This window comes from Triticum aestivum, chromosome 3B (assembly GCF_018294505.1).
Source record: "Triticum aestivum cultivar Chinese Spring chromosome 3B, IWGSC CS RefSeq v2.1, whole genome shotgun sequence".
In the NCBI taxonomy this organism is placed as follows: domain Eukaryota; kingdom Viridiplantae; phylum Streptophyta; class Magnoliopsida; order Poales; family Poaceae; genus Triticum; species Triticum aestivum.
The window spans coordinates 49,365,987-49,393,142 of NC_057801.1; the positions used below are offsets into that span (position 1 = coordinate 49,365,987).

Genomic DNA, 27,156 nt, shown 5'->3' on the forward strand with positions numbered 1-27,156 from the left:
GACAAACGAGTGTGGCTACACAGAGTGAGGAAAAAAACATGGTGGTACTAGCATTGCGTATCACTCACTATGCTTTATGTAATATGGCTTAAGCAATGGTAAAATGGGAGTCCTAAGCAAAGCACATCTGATCGATATGAATGAAAGATACATACGTCTTTTCTTCTACTTCGAAGGTTAGGTATCCGCTCGTTAGTTCAGCGCCGCATAAATACTGACTTTAAAAGGGGCGACTCCCGCATGTGCTTAAGTTGTTTCAAGCTTGTAAAGACTCGCAATCGGAAGATTGACCTGGTTTTCTTTCAGCTGAAACTCTACCTAATGGTTCAGATTCCCCGGGTCCATGGGTCCATGGCCGCTTAGCTTAGACAGACTTGTTAGAGACATGAGTGCGGAGTTCGGTTTCCAATTGATTTGTATTCACCGGGACCTCCCCTTATTGGATTTCTCCACTTTTCTAGTTGTTGTGGAAAGAATGTTGAGCAAATGAGTTTAAGGGGTGGTTTTCTGTTTACTTTTTTTCAGCCTACGTCGTCTCTCTTCCAGAACCTCACAACCATCAGTGTCTGAAGTTTTATGATGAATATTGGTTTCACATTTTATTGCTTAGTGAGGAAATATCAATTTGGAACTCGAATTTGTATTTGAGTTATGATGAGGAGTGAGGTAGATTCGCATTGTTGAAGAAAGCGAAGAAAAAAGGATGCTGCTATGGCTTGCTTGTGGCTCTTTCTTCTATTGGCTAGTCTCAGGCATGATAGTTTCCATTTCTTTTGGAAAGCAAGTGCGGCTCAGTCATAAGTGTTAGTAATAGCATGAAGTAAGTTGTCGGTAGCCGGCATTAGGTAAAAGGAAAAGCTTCTCAAAAGCATCCAGAAATATCATAGAATGGTGATCGAGATCACCTTCACGGGAATCATCCTTTGCAAATTGGGGGAAGGGAACCAATCAAGTCACCAAGAAGTTCCCGAAACTTGGTTTAGTATTAAGGTTCTTCTCTTCCAGCGTTTAGTATTAAAGTTCTTCTCTTCCAGCCCCCTGGCCCCTCTCTGATAAGTCAAGTTTTCAAAACGAAAAGCAAATGAAAAATATGGTTCGATGGCTCTTCTCCACTACCCGCTTTACTATCTGTTTTTTCTTATGTATTAAGTTTCCCTTAATATAACTCCGCCTATGTCTTCTAGGCATAGCCGGTCCCAAGCCCGGGTAAAGGAGGAGGGTTGTGATAGGCTTGGCGAGCCAACGTAAAATCTAGCCAGTCCCATGGGTATGAAACCCATTTGAGCGAGAGTAGTACTAGGATGGGTGACCTCCTGGGAAGTCCTTGTGAAAGGGTTTCATATCTAAGGGTTGTGATAGGCTTGGCGAGCCAACGTAAAAACTAGCCAGTCCTTTGGGTATGAAACCCATTTGGGCGAGAATAGTACTAGGATGGGTGACCTCCTGGGAAGTCCTCGTGAAAGGGTTTCATATCTAGCCTACCCCAACTTGTTTGGGACAAAAGGCTTAGTAAGTAAGTAAGTAAGTAAGTAAAGTATTAAGTTTCCCTTAATATATAATTGGATATTACTTTTGATTTGTATATTTTTATTCCTTTGTCATTTTCTATTATGCCTAATACCTATTTTAAATCTTTTTAGTTCGTGCTTCGTCGGCTCCTCCTTTCTGATCACTCTCCCGCCGGAGATTCAAGACCCCCAGGCTCTAGCTCATTTAGCAGGGCTAAACTTCTATCTGAGACTTTACAAGCAGGATCCGGGATGGGTTAAGTTCATTCAAAACGAGCTTAATCACAATACCCCCTGAAAGACATACCTGGGTGGCTTAAGCTCTTCCTAATGGAAGAAAAGCTCTCTTCTATGCGACAAGATGTCATTCAGGAATTTGTGGCGCTTTATCAAAGAGTAGGGCCTTATCTACCGATCGAGCCCTACTTGGTCGATGAAGCACTTCGTTCCTATCTGGACCATATTCACGCAACTGATTCTTTCACTGTTCTCCAAGCGTCTTATCAAGATCTGCGGGAGAATGAGGGAGGATCCGTTTTCTTTCAAAATGTTGTTTCCCACAACCGGGATCTCCTTGAGGCGGAAAGCTCCGCAAGGAGGTGCCTGGAAGTGGAACAGAGGATCCGGTGGGAAGAAATCCCCAAGAGCAAGGCAAGTCTCGAAAGAGCTGAGCACGAGCATGCTCTCGACTTGTTTAAGTCGGAGGATCTTAGAAGGGAATTAGAAAAAAAGAGCGGGGTAGCTCAGTAATTCTGATTCTTTTCTCTTCCAGCCCCCCGACCCCTCTTTGATAAGGAAAGTTTTCATTTCTAAAATTAAAAATGACAAATATGGTTCGATGGCTCTTCTCTACTAACCACAAGGATATTGGGACTCTCTATTTCATCTTCAGTGCCATTGCAGGAGTGATGGGCACATGCTTCTCCGTACTAATTCGTATGGAATTAGCCCGACCCGGCGATCAAATTCTTGGTGGGAATCATCAACTTTATAATGTTTTAATAACGGCTCACGCTTTTTTAATGATCTTTTTTATGGTTATGCCGGCGATGCTAGGTGGATTTGGTAATTGGTTTGTTCTGATTCTGATAGGTGCACCTGACATGGCATTTCCACGATTAAATAATATATCATTCTGGTTGTTGCCACCAAGTCTCTTGCTCCTATTAAGATCAGCCTTAGTAGAAGTGGGCAATGGCACTGGGTGGACAGTCTATCCGCCCTTAAGTGGTAGTACCAGCCATTCTGGAGGAGCAGTTGATTTAGCAATTTTTAGTCTTCATCTATCAGGTATTTCATCAATTTTAGGTTCTATCAATTTTATAACAACTATATTCAACATGCGTGGACCTGGAATGACTATGCATAGATTACCACTTTTTGTGTGGTCCGTTCTAGTGACAGCATTCCTACTTTTATTATCACTTCTGGTACTGGCGGGGGCAATTACAATGTTATTAACCGATCAAAACTTTAATACAACCTTTTTTGATCCTGCAGGAGGGGGAGACCCAATATTATACCAGCATCTCTTTTGGTTCTTCGGTCATCCAGAGGTGTATATTCTCATTCTGCCTGGATTTGGTATTATTAGTCGTATCGTATCGACCTTTTCAAGAAAATCGGTCTTCGGGTATCTAGGCATGGTTTATGCCATGATAAGTATAGGTGTTCTTGGATTTCTAGTTTGGGCTCATCATATGTTTACTGTGGGCTTAGACATTGATACGCATGCCTACTTCACCGCAGCTACCATGATCATAGTTGTGCCCACAGGAATCAAAATCTTTAGTTGGATCGCTACCATGTGGGGAGGTTCGATACAATACAAAACACCCATGTTATTTGCTGTAGAGTCATCTTTTTGTTCACCATAGGAGGGCTCACTGGAATAGTTCTAGCAAACTCTGGGCTAGACATTGCTCTACATGATACTTATTATGTGGTTGCACATTTCCATTATGTACTTTCTATGGGAGCCGTTTTTGCTTTATTTGCTGGATTTTACTATTGGGTGGGTAAAATCTTTGGTCCGACATATCCTGAAACTTTAGGCCAAATCCATTTTTGGATCACTTTTTTCGGGGTTAATCTGACCTTCTTTCCCATGCATTTCTTAGGGCTTTTTGGTATGCCACGTCGCATTCCAGATTATCCAGATGCTTACGCCGGATGGAATGCTCTGAGCAGTTTCGGTTATTATATATCTGTAGTTGGGATTCATCGTTTTTTCGTAGTTGTCGCAATCACTTCAAGCAGTGGAAAGAACCAAAAATGTGCGGAATGTCCTTGGGCTGTTGAACAGAATCCAACCACACTAGAATGGTTGGTACAAAGCCCTCCGGCCTTTCATACTTTTGGAGAACTTCCTGCGGTAAAAGAGACAAAAAGCTAGGCGCATATACGTCCTAACTATTGCCTCTTTCTGGCTCCGTATTGAAAACTCGAATCGGATTTTGTGTACCTAATTCTAACGAACTTTCGTCGTCTGAGAAATTCAGTTGGCAAAAGTCGATAGCGAGACTGAATAAGGCTTACACCGTGTATAATAAAACCTTATTCGAGGGGGAGGGTGTGAGTAGGTGGTTGGATTACTGTGAAGGTCTCTATGAGCTTGAGGGCAGTGAAGACTATTGTCTCCACCACTAAAAACGTGTAATACTCGCTTAAAGTGATAAAATCTGTCGAGGAAACATAAGCAGTTTCATGTGTAGTGATCTCTGTTCATGGAGATCATGAGGCCACTGACACCCTTATGGGTAGGTGGGATAGAAGAGTGGGTATGTGGGCTTCTATCAAAAGATACCGCTCCTATCGCCAGTGGCGGAGCCAGGAAAAAAATTATCAGGGGGGCCGAGTGATGCTAAAACTGATCGGGGAGGGCCAAATCCTAGAAAAATGAGTTTTTAGCAGAAAATAACAAGTAATTATGTACTGTTTATAGGAAAATTAGCTTGAAATCCTGGTTGTTAGGGGGGGCCAGGGCCCCTGCTGGTCCCCCTGTCTCCGCCACTGCCTATCGCCACGTGAATATCTCCCTCCCTCCTGACGTTAAGAAATGACATCCAATCTTTTTGTGTCGATCATATATATTATGTGTATAAGTTTTGATTCTTCAACTGAAATAGTCTGATCTACTGTTTTTAAACGACCTTCCCAATCAGTGAAGGCAAAAACTGTAAGGCGGTTTGAGTGCTAGAGGTAATAAGGGTTCTAGCCGAATTTGGCGGGAGATGATGGGTATCTAGTACAAACAGAGTGAACGATTACGAAATAAATAACCCTTGGAAAGCATGAGATCTCATTTATGATCAGCCCTTTTCTAGGTGAATCTGATAGCGTAGTTGAAGAATAATTGGCGACGTTCTGTGATAATACGGGATAGCGTAATGTTGTTTAGGATGATCGAGTAGTGGTATGATCGGAACTAGTATTTAGATATATGTGACTCTGCTTCGTTGATGGAACTCGACCTTTGAACAGATTCCATGTTCAGATCCATCTATCTCTCCTCCCTCTTTCTTTGAACCTTTGTTATTCCTTCTCAAATAGGACATGTATGTTTCCCTAGATAAGAATACTCATCATTATTAGTAATAGGTTACTCTATCAAAAACGTTCTATCCAATTCCCTGAATCATTCACTATCATACTCAGTCTCGCCTTCGCTTAGTTGAGGGATACTAACATCGCCATCTACACTGAGGAATATCTGAGATTTCTCGGGCTTCACGACCATGCCTCCACCACCACGTTCGATCACTAAAATACATCCGCTTAGATTTACGTGCCTTAAGATGTCTAGAATTTGTGGACGGTCAAGATGATATGGATCATAGCGTGTTGAAGCTAGAAGGACATCGGTGTCCCATCTTGTATAAAGAACGCCTTCATACCGGCTCAGTACCTCCCTATCGAATTGATGTTGCAAAAAGAGATGTAGGAGCACGTCACTCAATTCACCTATCAATGGTATACAATTCGAATGAGGAATTTGGAGGTTAGTGTCGGCATTATATATCGGGAGAGATAGAAATTCCTTTAAGATGTGGGAAATCACACCCAGATTGTGTAGACAGTTCAAGGTATTCCATAGACGTGGAGTAGAAACATACCGGATACTATGACTCGAATCCACACAGACTATTTTCTCTACACCACTTTGACCATCCCAGAACCTTTGGTGGTAATCCAACATTTCATTATAATAAAATAATCTAGACGGAAGATTGTTTCTTATCACTAGAAACTCCCGCATTAAGATATTAGCTAACGCTTTAAAAAGTAGTACATCTATTGGAAGAGATGGCACAGCCATACAAGGCCAATCACCAGCATTGATGAGTGGGCGCCTGGCACAACAATAGCCAAGCTCATCTTGCCTTTCCAGAGTGAAATGTTCCTTCAAAGTCATACCACCCCTACCATATTTATAGGTTTTGTATACCAATTTTGGGTGAAATGAAGAATAACCTTCGTGTATATGCGACACCATGGTATCGATTGATGCGGGTAAGACGCCCCGCTCTCTCCACATATCATTCGAATTATAGAGTCTCCAGACCTCATTAATCAATTGAAGTTTCCTAAAACCACCATTATGAAATCTCGGCGAAAAGTTGCATTGTGATTACTACTAGATCCAATTCGAGAGAGAGAGAAAATAAGTCGGTAACTGTTCATAATTTATCGTATTCATCTATACTTACTCTTGGTAAGTTGGCCCGTTTCTTGGTCTGCGTTCATGATTTGGAATCAATTGGATATGTTACTATCCGCTTGACGTCTAGAACATTAGTTAGCCTCTTCCTATTTAGGGAGAGGAAAACACTCTACTGTACCAATAGGCCGAAGACCCGCAAGCTCAACCTGATGCCTTTGTTATTGTTCCTCAATCCGTCTCAGTATCATTCCTACTCATAAGAAGGGGATTCTTATCTGTAAAAAAATCTCATTTACGACTCCATCCAACGACCAATTCCGGGATTTCAGGAGTATCGAGTCAGTGCACTATCTCTCTCATCCTCATTCATGTATCTACCTATTTCCATTCCTAATATGCCATCTTTCCTTACTTTACCTTACCTGTGTTTATGCTGTACCGACTTTACTAATCATAATTTGTGCTGTTAAACTCATACAAACCATGATACCCATCAAAACACCCGCTAACCTCGCTTTAGCTATCTCATCTCTAGGATTGTAATTAGTAATATCTGCTACATCGCGAAATGTTGGATCGTTACGAAACGCGTCCAATACGATTTCCTGCACGTCCTTAGTAAGAAGATATGTCTTGTTATGAAACCCATCGAAGTCAGGATCATTGAATTGGTTGAACAGATATAGAATCGATGACAACAGGTATCATCGCGGGGTCATTGCCCCCAACCACCAACTTATACCAAACCGTGCACATCATGCATGTATGTATTAACGTGATAAACACTATATATACATATGAACGCAGAAGTGGGTTGTAAAAGATTGTAGTGATCTCCATTTGCGGGGCAGTATAGCTCGGTTTACTAACCGTAGATTTGAATCCAACACCGAGCTCCCTGAAGTGTCGGAAGATCACTTCTCTAGTCAGGGAAGCCATACCTACCAAGCCAAGAGAATCTGGTAGATCTACCAACTTATCATATAGTGAAATAGTACGCTTATAGTGAAAGCCAATAGGATTGGGGAATGAAAACCTTGAAATACGGGGTAGATGGGGCCAACCAATTCCAGCTAGGAACGTAAACCTTGAAGTAGGTTCTTGTACAGAAACAGGCACCACATAATCACTCGGTCGAGTTCGATGAGTTATCAAAAACTTGTTGATATCTCTATCATACTGGATTTGAGTATTGAGTATAGACATACTATACACTAGGTTCTCACTCAAATTGTTAAGAATGTGAAAATGATTTGATGCGTTAGAAGGCGCACCTCCAGGAGGACTATTACCACTACCATTGGGGCCGCCTCCTCCACTCGGAGGAATTGAACCATCATAATTACTATCACTAGATCCACTTTCAGAACCTTTATTGACTTTCTTTCCTTTATTGACTTCCCTTTCTTTCCAGAACCTTTATCGACTTTTCCTTTCTTTCCAGAACCTTTATTGACTTCAACGTTCTCTTGATTTCCTTTGACTTTATCTTGATCAGATTGAGTAGGAGGATTAGACTGCAACGAATCTTTAGAGAATTTTTCTCTTGAAAGCGAATCAGAACTGTCACATGAGAAAGCGTCCTTGAACTCTGATTAAACTAGCTTAAGAAACAAAGTTAGATAGGATCTCATAATATATCTCGTATTCATATAAATATGGATTTCATCCATTCTAGGATTGAGATTGGAGGATTTTATGATACCAGGACCTAGTTCAAAACACTGATATCCTAGTTATCAACACCATGGTTGCAGGAAAGAGATTTCCCACCTCTAGTGAATATTCCTAGAGACTTGATAACCGTAGGCTTAGGGTAGAGAACAAACTACACCACCCCTATATAGGTAGAGAGAATGTGAACAGGTTTACAAAGCTGGAAGGTGGATAACCTTTATAGATCAGGATAACCTTTCACATTTTCCTACAAATAAGATATTTACACCACGACCTAAATATAGCACCTAAGAAGTATGTTCCGCCAAATGAATAGATGTATATGAAATGAAAAGAGAACGAATTTCTCAATGCCCCTTGATAGACGACTGCTGCAATTAGCAAACAGAGCACGACTACTAGTAGATTCAAGTGTATTCTAGAGATGGTATAGTTGGTGACCAACCTACACTAATGTTGAGATATTACCATGCATGTGATCTATGGGGTAGTAATCCCTAGCTCATATTGTAACCCTGGAAAACTGTGCTAACCCTGAAAGCTATAAACCCACCTGTTATAGGATCCATAACATCTACAACTACTATATGAAGCAAATACCCTATGTTGTGAGCTAGGGAATCTATTGTGTTTATTCGAACGCATCCAACCTATAGCAAACCTAAATGCAACCAAATCGGAACTCTTATCCAGCGAGGAGGCAACCTACAGCCATCACCATTCTAACATACAAATGGAATGGAAACAGGGTTGGATAACTATCCGGATCTACTCCCCCAAACTCATATCCCGTTATCTCACCAGCTTCTGACAATGATCAAGAATTCATATACGATTCGATAGGTTTCGAATCTGAAGGATGTTTCTCATCCAACGCCTATTTCTCACCCTCTTTCTTATTACTACTCCTACTTCCATCATTCTTAGCAGATCGACTCCCTTTCTTATTAGAAGATTGTACATCGTTATTAGCTCCTTTCTTCTTATCACTCCCTTTCTTATTAGTTCCTTTCCCCGTATCTTTCACTTCCAAATCGTTATTACCTCCTTTCTTCTTATCACTTCCGTTCTTATCACTTCCATTCTTATCACTTCCCTTCTTATTAGCTCCTTTCTTATTACCTCCTTTCTTATTAGCTTCTTTCTTATTACCTCCTTTCCCAGGATCTTTCACTTCTACAGAGTCACTCTTATCAACACAATCATCCTCGCTAGTGTTACCCTTATTCAATGCTTCTAGTTATTGCAGCTGCATCCTTCAGCCTTTTATTATCCTCCCATAGCTGTAATATTAGACTGCCGGTAGGCTGATCTTCAAGCATTTTGAACAAGTCTTTACTCATAAATTCGTATGGTTTTGTGCCGACCCAAGCACCTTTTTTAAACACTAGTCTTCTTTTAGCACCTCCCAATTACATTGTTATTTGACTCATATGTTTACGTATAACTAGATTTTTCCAATCCACAAAGAAGTTCTTTTCGTAATTGATCACGCATTCAGAGCTTACATTATTTAATAAGTTAACGAAGTGACTTTTTTCCACCGCAGTTGAAGGGGCGGCTTTAAACTTTTTGACATCTTTACCCCCAGCGACCTCGAGGAAGTAACTTTTAGGAGCCGTAAAAATCGCACGCCTAATAAGTCTGTGTTCTAGCTTAAACTTACCAAGCTCTCTATCTGATATCATAGATTCGGGAAGAGGATTCTGTAAAACTACAGAGTCTGTGTCCGTATAGAGACAGTCGTCCCGTGACACAAATTGATCCATATAGATTCGGGCGTAACTCGTAATACATGCTGATATCTGAGGACACGTGTTCACCGGTGGTTTCCATCCATCGCCCTCATCGTATATGTTTGCCTTAAATATTATTAAATCATAATCACCCAAGGCGATTGACAGGATCGCTTTACCCTTTGTCTTATTCAGAAACACATGACTTGTAGTAAAGGACAGCTTCAGTGCTTTCGGCCTTTATAACCATACGACCATATACACTGTTCATACACAACTTGTGTATATAGGCTCCTAGTGTTTGACAGCATGCTTTAATTCTTCACTAAAGTAACATCCAAACACGTACCCAACTCCGAATTTCAGAACATTCCTGAGGGAGTCTTGGACTAGGGGGTGTCCAGATAGCCGGACTATCATCATCGGCCGGACTCCAAGACTATGAAGATACAAGATTGAAGACTTTGTCCCATGTCCGGATGGGACTTTCCTTGGCGTGGAAGGCAAGCTTGGCGATACGGATATGTAGATCTCCTACCATTGTAACCGACTCTGTGTAACCCTAGCCCTCTCCGGTGTCTATATAAACCGGAGGGTTTTAGTCCGTAGGACGAACAACCATTACAACAATCATACCATAGGCTAGCTTCTAGGGTTTAGCCTCCTTGATCTCGTGGTAGATCTACTCTTGTACTACCCATATCATCAATATCAATCAAGCAGGAGTAGGGTTTTACCTCCATCGAGAGGGCCCGAACCTGGGTAAAAATATTGTGTCCCTTGTCTCCTGTTACCATCCGCCTAGACGCACAGTTCGGGACCCCCTATCCGAGATCCACCGGTTTTGACACCGACATTGGTGCTTTCATTGAGAGTTCCTCTGTGTCGTCACCGATAGGCTTGATGGCTTCTTCAATCAACAACAACGCAGTCCAGGATGAGACTTTTCTCCCTGGATAGATCTTCGTGTTCGGCGGCTTTGCACTGCGGGCCAATTCGCTTGGCCATCTGGAGCAGATCAAAAGCTACGCTCCTGGCCATCAGGTCAGGTTTGGAAGCTTAAACTTCACGGCTGACATCCGCGGAGACTTGATCTTCGATGGATTCGAGCCACAGCCGAGCGTGCCGCACTGTCACGATGGGCATGATTTAGCTCTGCCGCCGGATAGTGCCCTGGAAGCCGCACAAGAGTCCGCTCCGACCCCTATTTCGGAGCCGACCGCGTAGATCGAGGACAGGTGGCTAGACACCGCCTCGGGAGCTGCAATCTCTACAGCGATAGAGACGAATACCGACCTTGTCCTTTGCAAAGCTCGTGACTCCGAGGTGCCGGACTCCATGCCGGACTCCGAACCTCCTGTGCCCCTGCCAATCGAATCTGATTGGGCGCCGATCATGGAGTTCACCGCTGCGGACATCTTTCAGCACTCACCCTTTGGCGACATCTTGAATTCGCTAAAGCATCTCTCGTTATCAGGAGAGCCCTGGCCAGACCATGATCAGGATGGTTGGGATGCGGACGACGAAGAAATTCAAAGCCCACCCACCACCCACTTTGTAGCCACTGTCGACAATCTAACCGACATGCTAGATTACGACTCCGAAGACATCGACGGTATGGACGACGATGCCGGAGACGACCAAGAACCAGCGCCTATGGGGCACTAGAAGACCACCTCGTCATACGACATATACATGTTGGACATCCCAAAAAATGGGAACGGCGAAGAAGCAGCAGAGGCAGATTCCCCTAAGAAACAGCCCAAACGCCGACGTCAGCGGTGCCGCTCTAAATCCCGCCACAGCAAGAATGGAGATTCCGGCACCGGAGATAATAACACCCCAGAGAGTGCCAAAGACAACCCCCTCCAGCAAGATTCAGCGCAGGAGGACGCAGAAGCCAGCCCTCACGAGAGAGCGGCAGACGAAGAGGTCGAGGATGATAATTACATGCCTCCCTCCGGAGACGAGGCAAGCCTCAACGACGACGAATTCGTCGTGCCTGAGGATCCCGTCGAACAAGAGCGTTTGAAACACAGGCTAATGGCCACGGCAAACAGCCTAAAGAAAAAGCAGCAACAGCTTCGAGCTGATCAAGACCTGCTGGCCGACAGATGGACCGAGGTCCTCGCGGCCGAAGAGCATGAACTCGAACGCCCCTCCAAAAGCTACCCAAAATGCAACTTGCTCCCCCGCTTAGAGGAGGAGGCATATAAACCTTCATCACCAGCACACAATACGGCAGACCGACCACCTCGTGGCCGCGACAGAGAGGCATCTAGGCCCTCCATCAGGACCGTACCCCGGCATCGCTCGAAAAGTACGAAGCCACGAGGGAATGCGCCGGACTTGCAAGACATATTGGAGGACAAGGCAAGACAATAAAGATCTATCTACGGATCACGTGGGCGCCCCACGATCTAGGACGACTACCATCGCGCTGGATACAGCAACTCCGGCCGGTCCGAACACAGCAGACAAAGCTCTCTTGAGCTACGTCGTGATACTGCCCAGTATAGAGGCGCCGCACACCCACTATGCTTCACAGATGAAGTAATGGATCATCAAATCCACGAAGGGTTTAAACCCGTGAACATTGAATCCTACGATGGCACAACAGACCCCGTGGTTTGGATCGAAGATTATCTCCTTCATATCCATATGGCCCGCGGTGACGATCTCCACGCCATCAAGTATCTCGCGCTCAAGCTTAAAGGACCAGCTCGGCATTGGCTTAACAGCTTGCCAGCAGAGTCAATCGGGTGTTGGGAGGACCTGGAAGCCGCATTTCTCGACAACTTCCAGGGCACATACGTGCGACCACCAGACGCCGATGACCTAAGCCACATAATTCAGCAGCCAGACGAATCGGCCAGACAGTTCTGGACACGGTTCTTAACAAAGAAAAATCAAATCGTCGACTGTCCGGATGCAGAGGCCCTTGCAGCCTTCAAACATAACATCCGCGACGAGTGGCTGGCCCGGCACCTAGGACAGGAAAAGCCGAAATCCATGGCAGCCCTCACATCACTCATGACCCGCTTCTGTGCGGGGGAGGACAGCTGGCTAGCCCGCAGTAACAACCTCAGCAAAAATTCTGGCAGTCTGGATACTATGGACCGCAGTGGCAGGTCGCGTCGAAACAAAAACAAACGCCGCATTAACGGCGATAACACTGAGGATACGGCAGTCAACACCGGATTCAGAGGCTCTAAACCCGGTCAGCGGAAGAAGCCATTCAAAAGAACCACTCCGGGTCCGTCCAATCTGGACCGAATACTCGACCGCTCTTGCCAGATACATGGCACCCCTGAAAAGCCAGCTAATCACGCTAACAGGGATTGTTGGGTATTCAAGCAGGCAGGTAAGTTAATTGTCGAAAACAACGACAAGGGGCTGAATAGCGATGACGAGGAAGAGACCCGGCCGCCGAACAGTAGAGGACAGAAGGGTTTCCCCCCACAAGTGCGGACGGTAAACATGATATACGCAACCCATATACCCAAGAGGGAGCAGAAGCGTGCACTTAGGGACGTATATGCGATGGAGCCAGTCGCCCCGAAGTTCAATCCATGGTCCTCTTGCCCGATCACTTTCGATCGAAGGGACCACCCCACCAGTATCCGCCATGGCGGATTCGCCGCATTGGTTTTAGACCCAATCGTCGATGGATTTCACCTCACTAGAGTCCTGATGGACGGCGGCAGTAGCCTGAACCTGCTTTATCAGGATACAGTGCGCAAGATGGGCATAGACCCCTCAAGGATTAAACCTACAAAGACGACCTTCAAAGGCGTCATACCAGGTGTTGAGGCCAATTGTACAGGCTCAGTCACACTGGAAGTAGTCTTCGGATCCCCGGATAATTCCCGAAGCAAGGAGTTAATCTTCGACATAGTCCCGTTCCGCAGTGGCTATCACGCTCTGCTCGGATGAACCGCGTTTGCAAAGTTCAACGCGGTGCCGCACTATGCATACCTTAAGCTCAAGATGCCAGGCCCTCGTGGAGTCATCACGGTCAACAGAAACACTGAACGCTCCCTCTGAACGGAGGAACACACAGCGGCTCTCGCAGCAGAAGTACAGAGCAGCCTCTTAAGGCAATTTTCGAGTCCGGCTGTTAAACGACCGGACATGGCCAAACGCGCCCGGAGTAACATACATCAAGACCACCTGGCACGTTCCGAGCACGCGTAGCAATGCGGCCCCAACCCCAGCCCTTGCATGATTGCAAGACCAGCTCTTCGCGTATATCATTACGCTCTGGAGATACCATGGGCATAGGGGGAGGGGCACGACCACGACAGGCCCAGAGTGCGGCTCAACCACACCAGGGGCTCCCAAGTGTGTCGCTCTTTTTATTTTCCTTTTTTTACTATTTATCCACAGGACTCCGTTCACCAGAGACCCTGTCCGGCAGTGAATCTGCCGAACTCACGATGCAACAGCCAGGGAAGGACAAAGGCTACGACGGACACTCAGGTGGTCTCCATTATGAGCATTAAATTTGTTAAATACACCATTCCGCAGCCTACCCCTGGAGGGGGACATGTCTAATAGTCCAATCCCTTGCTTACCGCACTATTTGTATCGTTCTGCACTCATGGCAGAACTCCTTGAATAAACAATGCATTACTCTTCGCTTATAATTGCATTCCTTTTTTACATATATGTTCATTTATGACGTTTTGCATCCGTACACTTTGGTACGGCCGAATACACCAGGGGCTTATGTTCCCCGCATTATGGTGTGATAAGTCCGAACACTTTCACAAGTGCGGCACCCCGAACTTATAGCACTATATGCATCGGCTCTGAATCATGTCTTGGGTCAATAGTTGGGTTTGCCTGGCTCCCATGTTTTGGTACCTTACGTTCCGTTCTATCGGCTAAGGTAGCACTGGGAGAACCACTGCGATTGCGCCCCGGTTGAGCTGGGCGAGCGCCTCAGTAGAGAAAGCTAAAACTGACCGTCATGATAAGGCGAGATCTGGTCGCCGTTCGAGAGGTCTTTTCGAGTCCCTAAAGACTTATGCCGCTTAGAGCGAGGAACCGGCTGTGTCCGGCCCAGGCGTGGATAGCACCCCGAACTCGGTCTTCCGAACACTAGGGGCTTCGCCGAAATTTAAAATTATAGAATTCTATGGCTAAGTGAGAGTGTTCAAGCATTATAAGTCAGGTTGCCTTGTTCGTTGTGTTGAGCGCCTCCCTAGATGGACCCAAAATGGGAACAAGAGCGCTCAAGTTTATCCCGAACACCCCAGCACTCGTGGCATGGGGGCTGAAGCCGACGACTTGCCATCTCTCAGATTTGATAAACGGCTGCACAGAAGGTAATATTTTAAATTAATAAGCGTTGCTTAGCGCATATGAACAAAGTTTTCAGCGCACAGGATAACACATTGCGAGTCTACTCAAATATTACATCCTTGGTGCACTCATCCGCAATCTTGCGGGCACCCTTCAGTACACTCTTATAATACATTTCGGGCGTGCGATACTCCTTGCCCGCCGGCGGCGCGTCCGTCAGAAGCTTCTCAGCATCTAGCCTGCCCCAGTGCACCTTTGCGCGGGCAAGGGCCCGACGGGCACCTTCAATGCAGACGGAGCGCTTGATGACTTCCACCTAGGGACACGCATCCACCAGCCGCCGCACCATGCCGAAGTAGCTCCCAGGCATGGCCTCTTTAGGCCATAGCCGGACTATGAGGCCCTTCATGGCCTGCTCGGCTACCTTGTGGAGCTCGACCAGCTGCTTCAGCTGGTCGCTAAGGGGCACCGGATGTCCGGCCTCAGCATACTGAGACCAGAAGACCTTCTCCATTGAGCTCCCCTCCTCGGCCCGGTAGAATGTGGCAGCATCGGACACGCTGCGAGGTAGATCTGCAAACGCTCCTGGAGAGCTCCGAATTCGGGTAAGTAACAGGTAATTCACATTCACATGCTTGCTTTGCATGAAAAATGCCTTACCCGCCGCTATTTTCTTCATCGCCTCAATCTCCTGGAGGGCCTTATGGGCCTCGGCCTTAGCGGCTTTGGCACTCTCAAGAGCCGAGGCAAGCTCGGACTCTCGAGTCTTCGAGTCGCGCTCCAAACTCTCATGCATTTCCATGAGAGCCTGGAGCTCTTGCCGCACCTCCGCCACCCGTGCCTCCTGCTTCTCTCGCTCCGCTCGTTCCGCGGCCGCATTATGTTCGGCCGCGGACACGGCCTCCTTCAGGGTCGCCACCTCGTTCGTGGCCCCTGCAGTACCCATGTTATCCTTGTTATTTCTATTGCAACCAAAATCCTTTTCTGTAAGGTACAAATTGTCCTCGAGCTGCTTCTTGGCAAGGCCGAGCTCGTTCTCGGACCGCTCGAGGTTCTGCTTCAAAGCATCGACCTCCGCAGTCAGTACGGCAGAGGTCAGCAGCGCAGCCTGCAAACCCATATTGACATAATTTATAGAACTCCTGCGTATATCTTTTTAGATCCTCAGTCCGGCTTTTCTTTCCGAACACCGAACTGAGCATCAGGGGCTACTGTCTATGCGGAATTACATTAAATATTTTAAAACTTCTTACCTCAAAGCCTGTTAGAAGGCTGCTGCAGGCTTCGGTCAGCCCGCTCTTCGCGAGCTGAACCTTCTGAATCACCGCACTCATGATAGGGCGGTTGAGGGAGTCCTGGACTAGGGGGTGTCCGGACAGCCGGACTATCATCGTCCGCCGGACTCCAAGACTACGAAGATACAAGATTGAAGACTCCGTCCCGTGTCCGGATGGGACTTTCCTTGGCGTGGAAGGCAAGCTTGGCGATACGGATATGTAGATCTCCTACCATTGTAACCGACTCTGTGTAACCCTAGCCTCCTCCGGTGTCTATATAAACCGGAGGGCTTTAGTCCGTAGGACACAACATACATTACAACAATCATACCATAGGCTAGCTTCTAGGGTTTAGCCTCCTTGATCTCGTGGTAGATCCACTCTTGTACTACCCATATCATCAATATTAATCAAGCAGGACGTAGGGTTTTACCTCCATCAAGAGGGCCCGAACCTGGGTAAAACATCGTGTCCCTCGTCTCCTGTTACCATCCGCCTAGACGCACAGTTCGGGACCCCCTACCCGAGATCCGCCGGTTTTGACACCGACATTGGTGCTTTCATTGAGAGTTCCTCTGTGTCATCACCGATAGGCTTGATGACATCTTCAACCAACAACGCTGTCCAGGGTAAGACTTTTCTCCCCGGACAGATCTTCGTATTCGGCGGCTTCGCACTGCGGGCCAGTTCGCTTGGCCATCTGGAGTAGATCGAAAGCTACGCCCCTGGCCGTCAGGTCAGATTCGCAAGCCTAAACTTCACGGCCAATGTCCGCGGAGACTTGATCTTCGACGGACTCGAGCCACAGCCGGGCGCGCCGCACTGTTGCGATGGGCATGATCTAGCTCTGCCGCCGAACAGTGCCTTGGTGGCCGCACATGAATCCGCTTCGGCCATCAGTCCGGAGCCGATCGCCCAGATCGAGGATCGGTTGATAGACGCCGCCTCGGGGGCTTCAACTTCCTCGGTGATGGAGCCGAATATTAATCTTGTCCCCCGCGAAACTTGTGATTCCGAGGTGCCAGATTCCTTGCCGGACTCCAAACCTCCCGCACCCCTACCAATCGATTCGGATTGGGCGCCGGTTATGGAATTCACCGCCGCGGACATCTTCCAACACTCGCCTTTTGGCGATATCCTGAATTCACTAAAGCATCTGTCGTTATCAGGAGAGCCCTGGCCGGACTATGGCCAGGATGGTTGGGATGCGGACGACGAAGAAATTCAGAGCCCACCCACCACCCACTTTGTAGCCACTGTCGACGATCTAACCGACATGCTAGACTACGACTCCGATGACATCGACGCTATGGACGACGATGCCGGAGACGAACAGGAACCAGCGCCTACAGGGCACTGGAAGACCACCTCGTCATACGACATATATATGGTGGACACCCCAAAAGAAGGGGATGGCGAAGAAGCAGCGGAGGCGGACTCTTTAAAGAAGCAGCCCAAGCGCCGGCGTCAGCAGCGCCGCTCTAAATCCCGCCACAGCAAGAATGGAGATTCCGGCACAGGAGATAATAATACCCTAGAGAGTGCCGAAGACAATCCCCTCCAGCAAGACTCAGCGCAGGAGAATGCAGAAGCAAGCCCTCACGAGAGGGCGGCAGACGAAGAGGTTGAGGATCATAACTATATGCCTCCCTCCGAAGACGAAGCAAGCCTCAACGATGACGAATTCGTCGTACCTAAGGATCCCGTCGAACAAGAGCGTTTCAAGTGCAGGCTTATCGCCACAGCAAACAGCCTGATCAGGACCTGCTGGCCGATCGATGGACCGAGGTCCTCGCGGCCGAAGAGTATAAACTCGAACGCCCCTCCAAAAGCTACCCAAGACGCAAGCTGCTCCCCCGATTAGAGGAGGAAGCATACATACCTCCATCACCAGTGCACGATATGGCTGACCGACCACCCCGTGGTCGTGACAGAGAGGCATCCAGGCCCCCAGCCAAGACCGTACCCCGTCATCGCTCCAAAAGTACGAAGCCAAGAGGGAACGCGCCGGACTTGCGAGATATATTGGAGGACAAAGCAAGACAATCCAGATCCATCTACGGATCACGTGGGCGCCCCACGACCCACGACGAATACCGTCACGCCGGATATAATAACCCCGGCCGGGCCGAGCACAGCAGACAGCGCTCTCTCGAGCTGCGTCGCGATATTGCTCAATACAGAGGCGCCGCACACCCGCTATGCTTCACTGACGAAGTAATGGATCATCAAATCCCTGAAGGGTTTAAACCCGTAAACATTGAATCCTACGATGGCACAACAGACCCCGCGGTTTGGATAGAAGATTATCTTCTCCACATCCATATGGCCCGCGGCGACGATCTCCACGCCATCAAGTATCTCCCACTCAAGCTTAAAGGACCAGCTCGGCATTGGCTTAACAGCTTGCCCGCAGAGTCAATTGGGTGTTGGGAAGACCTGGAGGCCGCATTCCTTGATAACTTCCAAGGCACGTATGTGCGACCACCAGACGCCGATGACCTAAGCCACATCATTCAGCAGCCAGACGAATCGGCCAGACAATTCTGGACACGGTTCTTGACAAAGAAAAACCAAATCGTCGACTGTCCGGATGCAGAGGCCCTTGCAGCCTTCAAACATAACATCTGGGACGAATGGCTAGCCCGGCACCTGGGGCAGGAAAAGCCGAAATCCATGGCAGCCCTCACATCGTTAATGACCCGCTTTTGCGCGGGAGAGGACAGCTGACTGGCTCGCAGCAACAATCTCCGTAAAAACTCTAGCAGTCCGGATACTAAGGACAACAACGGCAGATCACGTTGAAACAAAAACAAACGCCGCATTAACGGCGACGATAAGGAGGATACGGCAGTCAACGCCGGATTCCGAGGCTCTAAACCCGGATAGCGGAAGAAGCCATTCAAAAGAACCACTCCGGGTCCGTCCAATCTGGACCAAATACTCGACAGCTTATGCCAGATACATGCCACCTCTGAAAAGCCAGCTAACCACACTAATAGAGATTGTTGGGTGTTCAAGCAGGCCGGCAAGTTAATTGCCGAAAACAATGACAAGGGGCTAAACAGCGACGACGAGGAAGAGACCCGACCGCCGAACAATAGAGGACAGAAGGGTTTTCCCCCACAAGTGCGGACGGTGAATATGATATACGCGACCCATATACCCAAGAGGGAGAGGAAACGCGCACTAAGGGACGTCTATGCGATGGAGCCAGTCGCCCCGAAGTTCAATCCATGGTCCTCTTGTCCGATCACTTTCGATCGAAGAGACCATCCGACCAGCATACGCCATGGCGGATTCGCCGCATTGGTTTTAGACCCAATCGTCGATGGATTTCACCTCACGAGAGTCCTGATGGACGGCGGCAGTAGCCTGAACCTGCTTTATCAGGATACAGTGCGCAAAATGGGCATAGACCCCTCAAGGATTAAACCTACAAAGACAACCTTTAAAGGTGTCATACCAGGAGTGGAAGCCAACTGTACAGGCTCAGTCACACTGGAAGTGGTCTTCGGATCCCCGGATAATTTCTGGAGCAAAGAGTTAATCTTCGACATAGTCCCGTTTCGCAGCGGCTATCACGCTCTGCTCGGACGAACCGCGTTTGCAAAATTCAACGCGGTTCCACATTACGCATACCTAAAGCTCAAGATGCTAGGCCCTCGTGGAGTCATCACGGTCAATGGGAATACGGAACGCTCCCTCCGAACGGAGGAACATACAGCGGCTCTCGCGGCAGAAGTACAGAGTAGCCTCTTAAGGCAATTCTCCAGTCCGGCCGTTAAACAGCCGGATATAGCAAAACGCGCCCGAAGCAATACCAACCAAGACCACCTAGCGCGATCAGAGCATGCGTAGCAATGCGGCCCCAACCCTCGCCCGGGCATGATCGCAACAATAACACTTCGCGTACATCATTACGCTTTGGAGATACCATGGGCACAGGGGAGGGGGCACGATCACAACGGACCCAGAGTGCGGTTCAACCACACCGGGGGCTCGCAAGTGCGCCCCCCCCTTTTTTCATTTTTTATTTTCCTTCTTTTATGTACACAGGACTCCGTTAACCAGAAGCCCTGTCCGGCGGCGAACCTGCCGAACTCATGATGCAACAGTCAGGGACTCAAGAAGGCTGCGACGAACACTCAGGTGGTCTCAATTACGAGCATTAAATTCGATTATATATACACCAAGTCCGCAGCTCACCCCTGGAGGGGGACATGTTTACTTAGTCCAAATCCCTTGCTTACCGCACTATTTGTATCAGTCCGCTCTCCTAGCGGACTTTCTTTCATAAATAATGCAGCACCTTTTTGATTGCAATTGCATCACCTTTTATATATATGCTCATTATATGACATCTTGTGCCCGTATATTTTGGTACGGCCTAATACGCCAGGGGCTTATGTTCCCCACTCTATGGTGTGATAAGTCCGAACACTTTCATAAGTGCGGCACCCCGAACTTATAGCATTATATGAATTGGCTCTGAATCATGTCTTGGGTCAACAGTTGGGTTTGCCCGGCTCCCACGTTTTGGTGCCTTACGTTCCGTTCTGTCGGCTAAGGTGGCACTGGGAGAACCACTGCGATTGCGCCCCGGTTGAGCCGGGCGAGCGCCTCAGTGGAGAAAGCTAAAACTGACCGGCATGATAAGGCGAGAGACTGGTCGCTGTTCGAGAGGTTTTTTCGGGTCCTTAAAGACTCACGCTGCTTCGAGCGAAGTTCCGGACAATGTCTGACGAAGGCGTGGATAGCTCCCCGGATTCGGTCTTCCGAATACCAGGGGCTTCGCCGAAATTTAAAATTATAGAATTCTATAGCTAAGTGAGAGTGTTCAAGCATTATAAGTCCGGTCGCCTTGTTCGTTGTGTTGAGCGCCTCCCTCGATGGACCCAACAATGGGAATAAGAGTGCTCAAGTTTATCCCGAACACCCCAGCACTCATGGCTTGGGGCTGAAGCCAACGACTTGCCATCTCTCAGATTTTATAAACGGCCGCACAGAAGGTAATATTTTAAATTAAAAAAGCGTTGCTCAAAGCGCACATGAACAAAGTTTCAGCGCACAGGATTATACATAGCAAATTCACTCAAAGATTACATTTCTGGGGCACTCATCCGCAATATCGCGGGCTCCCTTCAGGACAGTTTTATAATACATTTCGGGCGTGCGATACTCCTTGCCCGGTGGCGGTGGGTCCATGAGAAGCTTCTCCGCATCCAACCTGCCCCAATGCACCTTTGTGCGGGCGAGGGCCCGGCGAGCGCCTTCAATACAGGCGGAGCGCTTGATGACATCCACCCAGGGGCATGCATCCACCAGCCGCCGCAAGAGGCCAAAGTAGCTCCCAGGCATGGCCTGTCCAGGCCACAGCCGGACTATAAGGCCCTTCATGGCCTCCTCAGCTACCTTGTGGAGTTCGACCAGCTGCTTCAGCTGGTCGCTTGGGGGCACCCGATGGCCGGCCTCAGCATACTGAGACCAGAAGACCTTCTTCGTCGAGCTCCCCTCCTCGCCACGATAGAATGCGGCGGCATCAGACGCACTACGCGGCAGATCTGCAAACGCCCCTGGAGAGCTCCGAATGCGGGGCCCTATGGGCCTCTGCCTTGGCGGACTTGGCACTTTCGAGAGCCGAGGCAAGCTCGGACTCTCGAGTCTTGGAGTCACGCTCCAAACTCTCATGTTTCTCCATGAGAGCCTGGAGCTCTTTCCGTACTTCCGCCACCCGGGCCTCCTGCTTCTCTCGCTCTTTCCGCTCCGCGGCCGCACTGCGTTCGGCCGCGGACACAGCCTCCTTCAGGGCTGCCACCTCGTTCATGGCCCCTGCAATACCCATATTATCCTTGCTAACTTTATTGCAACCAAAATCCTTTTTTATAAGGTAACTATTCAAAGTGGTGTTACTCACCTTCTTTGTCCTCGAGCTGCTTCTTGGCATGGCCGAGCTCTTGCTCGGACCGCTCGAGATCCTTATTCAACACGTCGACCTCCGCCGATAGTGCGGCAAAGGTCAGCAGTGCAGCCTGCAAACCCATATTGACATATTTTAAGCAACCCTGCGTATATCTTGTTAGATCCTCAGTCCGGCTTTTTCTTTCCGAACACTGAACTGAGCATCAGGGGCTACTGTCTATGCGGTATTACATTACATAATTTTAACTTCCTACCTCAAAGCCTATTAGAAGGCTGCTGCAGGCTTCGGTCAGCCCGCTTTTGGCGAGCTGAACCTTTTGAATCACCGCACTCATGATAGTGCGGTGTTCTTCCTCGATGGAAGCGCCTTTAAGCGCCTCCAACAAGTTATCCGGTGCCTCTGGTTGGACGGAGGCCGCCGGTGTCACGGTCTTGCCCTTCTTTCGAAGGGGCCGCTTGCCGGACTCTGGAACCACTGCGGGTTCCGATGTAGAGTCCGGCGCAAAGTCCGGGAGGCTGCCTGACGGCGCCTCCGGAGCCTCCTCCTGATGGGCCCCTCTCTGGGATCCCACCTCAGCGTCCTCGTCGGCGCGTGGGGTAGAGGCAGTCAGAAGTGAATCCACATCCGACGGGGCCAAGGACCCGCTTGATGAAGCGGGGAGATCATCGTCAGCCTGACTATGGACAGAATGCGGCGTTAGAAGGACACTACACGACATAAAAGAAATTATAAAGGATCCGGATACTTACGATCCTGCCGGACGCCTGGCCCTTGGAGGCCACTCATCCTCGCCAACAGTGGTGTTGGCAAAACTGTCCGGGGGATAGTCCTCCCCCTCTTGGACCCTTCGGCCTCCCCTATTGGGGAAGCCTTCCTCTTCTTCTCTCCCTCTTCTGGGAGAGAATCCTCCTCCTCCTCCTCGTCTTCGGGGGAGGAGTCCGCCTCGTCGTCGGACACCTGATTGTGGGAACTCTTTCGAGTCCCCGCGGCCACCTTCTTGGCCTTCTTCTCCGGCACCACATGCGGTGCCGGAACCAGCAGCCCTGCTAAACGGGCGTCCACTGGGTCTTCTGGCATGGGAGTCGGGCTGATAAGCTGCTTGGCCTTCTCCATCCATTCCTATCAAAGGAAAGGAAAGAATGAAACCCTCTTATAATCAATTCGATTACTACAAAGTGTCCCATAATGGGGTTGAATCACTTACCTCGTCAGTTGGATGCTGCGAGCTGAATCCGCGATCTTCCGTCGCGGATGCGGGGGCTTCGGCGCCCTTAAACAGCACCCTCCAGGCGCCTTCGTATGTCGTATCGAAGAGCCCGCTCAGCGCCTGGTGCTGTTCCGGATTGAACTCCCACAGATTGAATGCCCGTTCTTGGCATGGGAGGATCCGGCGGATGAGCATGACTTGGACCACGTCGACGAGCCTGAGCTTACCGCTCACCAGCTTCTGGATGCAGGCTCGGAGTCTCGTCAGCTCCTTCGGATTGCCCCACAACAAGCCCTTCTCTTTCCAGGAGGTGAGCTGCGTGGGGATGCCAGATCTAAACTCGGGGGCCGCCACCCATGTGAGCTTGCGCGGCTCGGTGATGTAGAACCACCCCGATTGCCACCCCTTTACGGAGTCCACAAAGGCCCCTTCGAGCCAAAGGACGTTGGGTAATTTACCCAACATGGCGCCTCCGCATTCCGCTTGCGTGCCCTTCACAACCTTCGGCTTGACGTTGAAGGTCTTGAGCCACAGGCCGAAGTGGGGCCGGATGCAGAGGAAGGCCTCGCACACGACGATGAACACCGAGATGTTGAGGATGAAGTTCGGCGCCAGATCGTGGAAATCCAGGCCGTAATATAACATGAGCCCCCGGACTAATGGATGGAGCGGAAAGCCCAGTCCACGGAGGAAGTGGGGAAGAAAGACAACCCTCTCTTGAGGACCAGGGGTAGGGACGAGCTGCCCCTCGTCGGGCTGCCGATGCGCGATATCGCCGGAGAGATATCCGGCGCTGCGCAGCTTGGTGATGTGCTCCTCCTTAACGGTGGAGGCCAACCACTTGCCTCCCGCTCCGGACATATTCGGAGAAGGTCGAGGCGAGATGCGCGAGCTTGGGCGTTGGAGCTTGAGTACGCGGGGATGGATGAGCAAAGGAGGAAGAAGGCGTAGGTGAGAAGGTAAATCCTTATCCCTTATATATAGGTGGACGAAAACTATGCGCCCCGCTGGCCTGATAAAACTCGCTTATCTCCCAAGCGCCACCATCAATGGCGCGGTTGGGTTACCCACGTCCGTATTGATGAGAATCCCGGAATAAGGGGAACACGATCTCTGCTTCGACAAGACATGCCAAGGAAACCGCTTCGCTAAACGTGCTGAGGTGGTATAGTAAAAAACGATTCAAACAAAGGCTTGGTAGCGGTGTGATGTCACGCCGCATAATACGTCAGCAGATTGAACTAGTGTACATTTTATTCTCTCTACGGTGGAATGTGGAATTTATTTTGCAGAGCCGGACACTATCCTGGTGTTCATGATCTTCTCTGGATTATTCAAGGGAGGAACCCGCCTTGCAATGCCGAACATTATGCGCGCCGGACTTATCGTCATTGAAGCCTGGTTCAGGGGCTACTGAGGGAGTCCTGGACTAGGGGGTGTCCGGACAGCCGGACTATCATCGTCCGCCGGACTCCAAGACTACGAAGATACAAGATTGAAGACTCCGTCCCGTGTCTGGATGGGACTTTCCTTGGCGTGGAAGGCAAGCTTGGCGATACGGATATGTAGATCTCCTACCATTGTAACCGACTCTGTGTAACCCTAGCCTCCTCCGGTGTCTATATAAACCGGAGGGCTTTAGTCCGTAGGACACAACATACATTACAACAATCATACCATAGGCTAGCTTCTAGGGTTTAGCCTCCTTGATCTCGTGGTAGATCCACTCTTGTACTACCCATATCATCAATATTAATCAAGCAGGACGTAGGGTTTTACCTCCATCGAGAGGGCCCGAACCTGGGTAAAACATCGTGTCCCTCGTCTCCTGTTACCATCCGCCTAGACGCACAGTTCGGGACCCCCTACCCGAGATCCGCCGGTTTTGACACCGACCGTGGTGTTCTTCCTCGATGGAAGCACCGTTGAGCGCCTCCAACAAGTTGTCCGGCGCCTCCGGTTCGACGGAGGCCGCCGGTGTCACGGTCTTGCCCTTCTTACGAAGGGGCCGCCTGCCGGACTCCGGAACCACTACAGGTTCCAGTGCGGAGTCCGGCGCAAAGTCCGGGAGGCTGCCTTGCGGTGCCTCCGGAGCCTCCTCCTGATGGGTCCCCTCCTGGGATCCCACCTCGGCGTCATCAGCGTCACGGGGAGTCGAGGCGGTTGGAATGGAATCCACATACGACGGAGCCAAGGACCCACTCGATGAAGCGGGAAGATCATCCTCGGCCGGACTACAGGTAGTATGCGGCATTAGAAGGACACTACGTGGCACAAAGAGAAACTATAAATCATTCAGGAGTCCGGATACTTACGATCTTGCCGGGGGCTTGGCCCTTGAGGGCCACTCCCCGTCGCCGTCGCCGGCGTTGGCGGTGCAGTCCGGAGGAAGGGTCCTTCCCTTCTTGGACCCTTTGGCCTCCCTCGTTGGGGAAGCCTTCCTCTTCCTCTCTCCCCCCTCTGGGGGAGAGTCCTCTTTCTCCTCGTCGTCTTCGGGGGAGGAGTCTGCCTCGGAGCCATCGGACGATGAGTCTGATACCACCTGGCGCCGGGAACTCCTTCGGGTTCCCGTGGCCTTCTTCTTGGCCTTCTTCTCTGGCACCACATAAAGTGCCGGGACTAGCAGCCCCGTTAAACGGGTATCCGCTGGGTCTTCGGGGAGGGGAGCCGGACAGTTAACCTGTCCGGACGTCCTCTGCCAGTCCTGTTAAAGGCATTGGGAATTTTAAATCCCGCATAGAGTCAAACTATGAAAGAAATGAATGTACCATAAAGGATAACATAGCTTACCGCGCCGGCCGGGTGTTGTGTGCTGAATCCGCGATCTTCAGTCGCGGATGCGGGGGCTTCTCCGCCCTTGCACGGCACCCTCTAGGCAGCTTCGTGCGTTGTGTCGAAGAGCCCGCTCAGGGTCCGGTGCTGTGCCGGATCAAACTCCCACAAATTGAAAGCCCGTTGTTGGCAGGGGAGAATCCGGCGGACGAGCATGACCTGGATCACGTTGACAAGCTTAAGCTTCTTGTTCACCAAGGTCTGAAGACAGGACTGGAGTCCGGTCAGCTCCTCCGAACTGCCCCATAACAAGCCCTTCTCTTTCCAGGAGGTGAGCTGCATGGGGGAACCAGATCTGAACTCGGGGGCCGCTGCCCATTTAGGGTCGCGCGGCTCGGTGATGTAGAACCACCCCGATTGCCACCCTTTGATGGTTTCCATGAAGGCGCCCTTGAGCCAAGTCACGTGGGCATTTTGCCCACCATGGCGCCTCCGCACTCCGCTTGGCTGCCCTTCACGACCTTCGGCTTGACGTTGAAGGTCTTTAGCCACAAGCCGAAGTGGGGCTGGATGCAGAGGAAGGCCTCGCACACGACGATAAACGCCGAGATGTTGAGGATGAAGTTTGGCGCCAGATCATGGAAGTCCAGGCCGTAGTAGTACATGAGCCCCCGGACGAAGGGATGAAGTGGGAAGCCCAGTCCGCGGAGGAAGTGGGGAAGAAATACGACCCTCTCATGGGGCCTGGGGGTGGGGATGAGCTGCCCCTCGTCGGGGAGCCGGTGCGCGATGTCGCTGGATAGGTATTCGGCGTCGCGCAGTTTCTCGATGTGCCCCTCCGTAACGGAGGAGGCCATCCACTTGCCTCCCGCAACGGACATGGCTGGAGAAGGTTGAGACGAGATGTGCGGACTTGGGCGCTGGAGCTCGAGTGCGCGGAGATGGATAAGCAAAGGAGGAAGAAGGCGTAAGTAAAAAAGGTGGATCCTTATCCCCTTATATATGGGCGGACGAAGACTATGCGTCCCCACCGGCCTGGTAAAACTCGCTTATCTCCCAAGCGCCACAATCAATGACACGGTT

The 27,156-nt window shown here is 49.6% G+C and overlaps 1 pseudogene; it reads left to right on the forward strand.

Annotated features, from left to right (window-relative positions):
• Positions 1–1,081: 1,081 nt before the first annotated feature.
• On the forward strand, positions 1,082–2,258 carry LOC123067262 (uncharacterized; annotated as a pseudogene).
• The last annotated feature ends 24,898 nt before the right edge of the window (positions 2,259–27,156 follow it).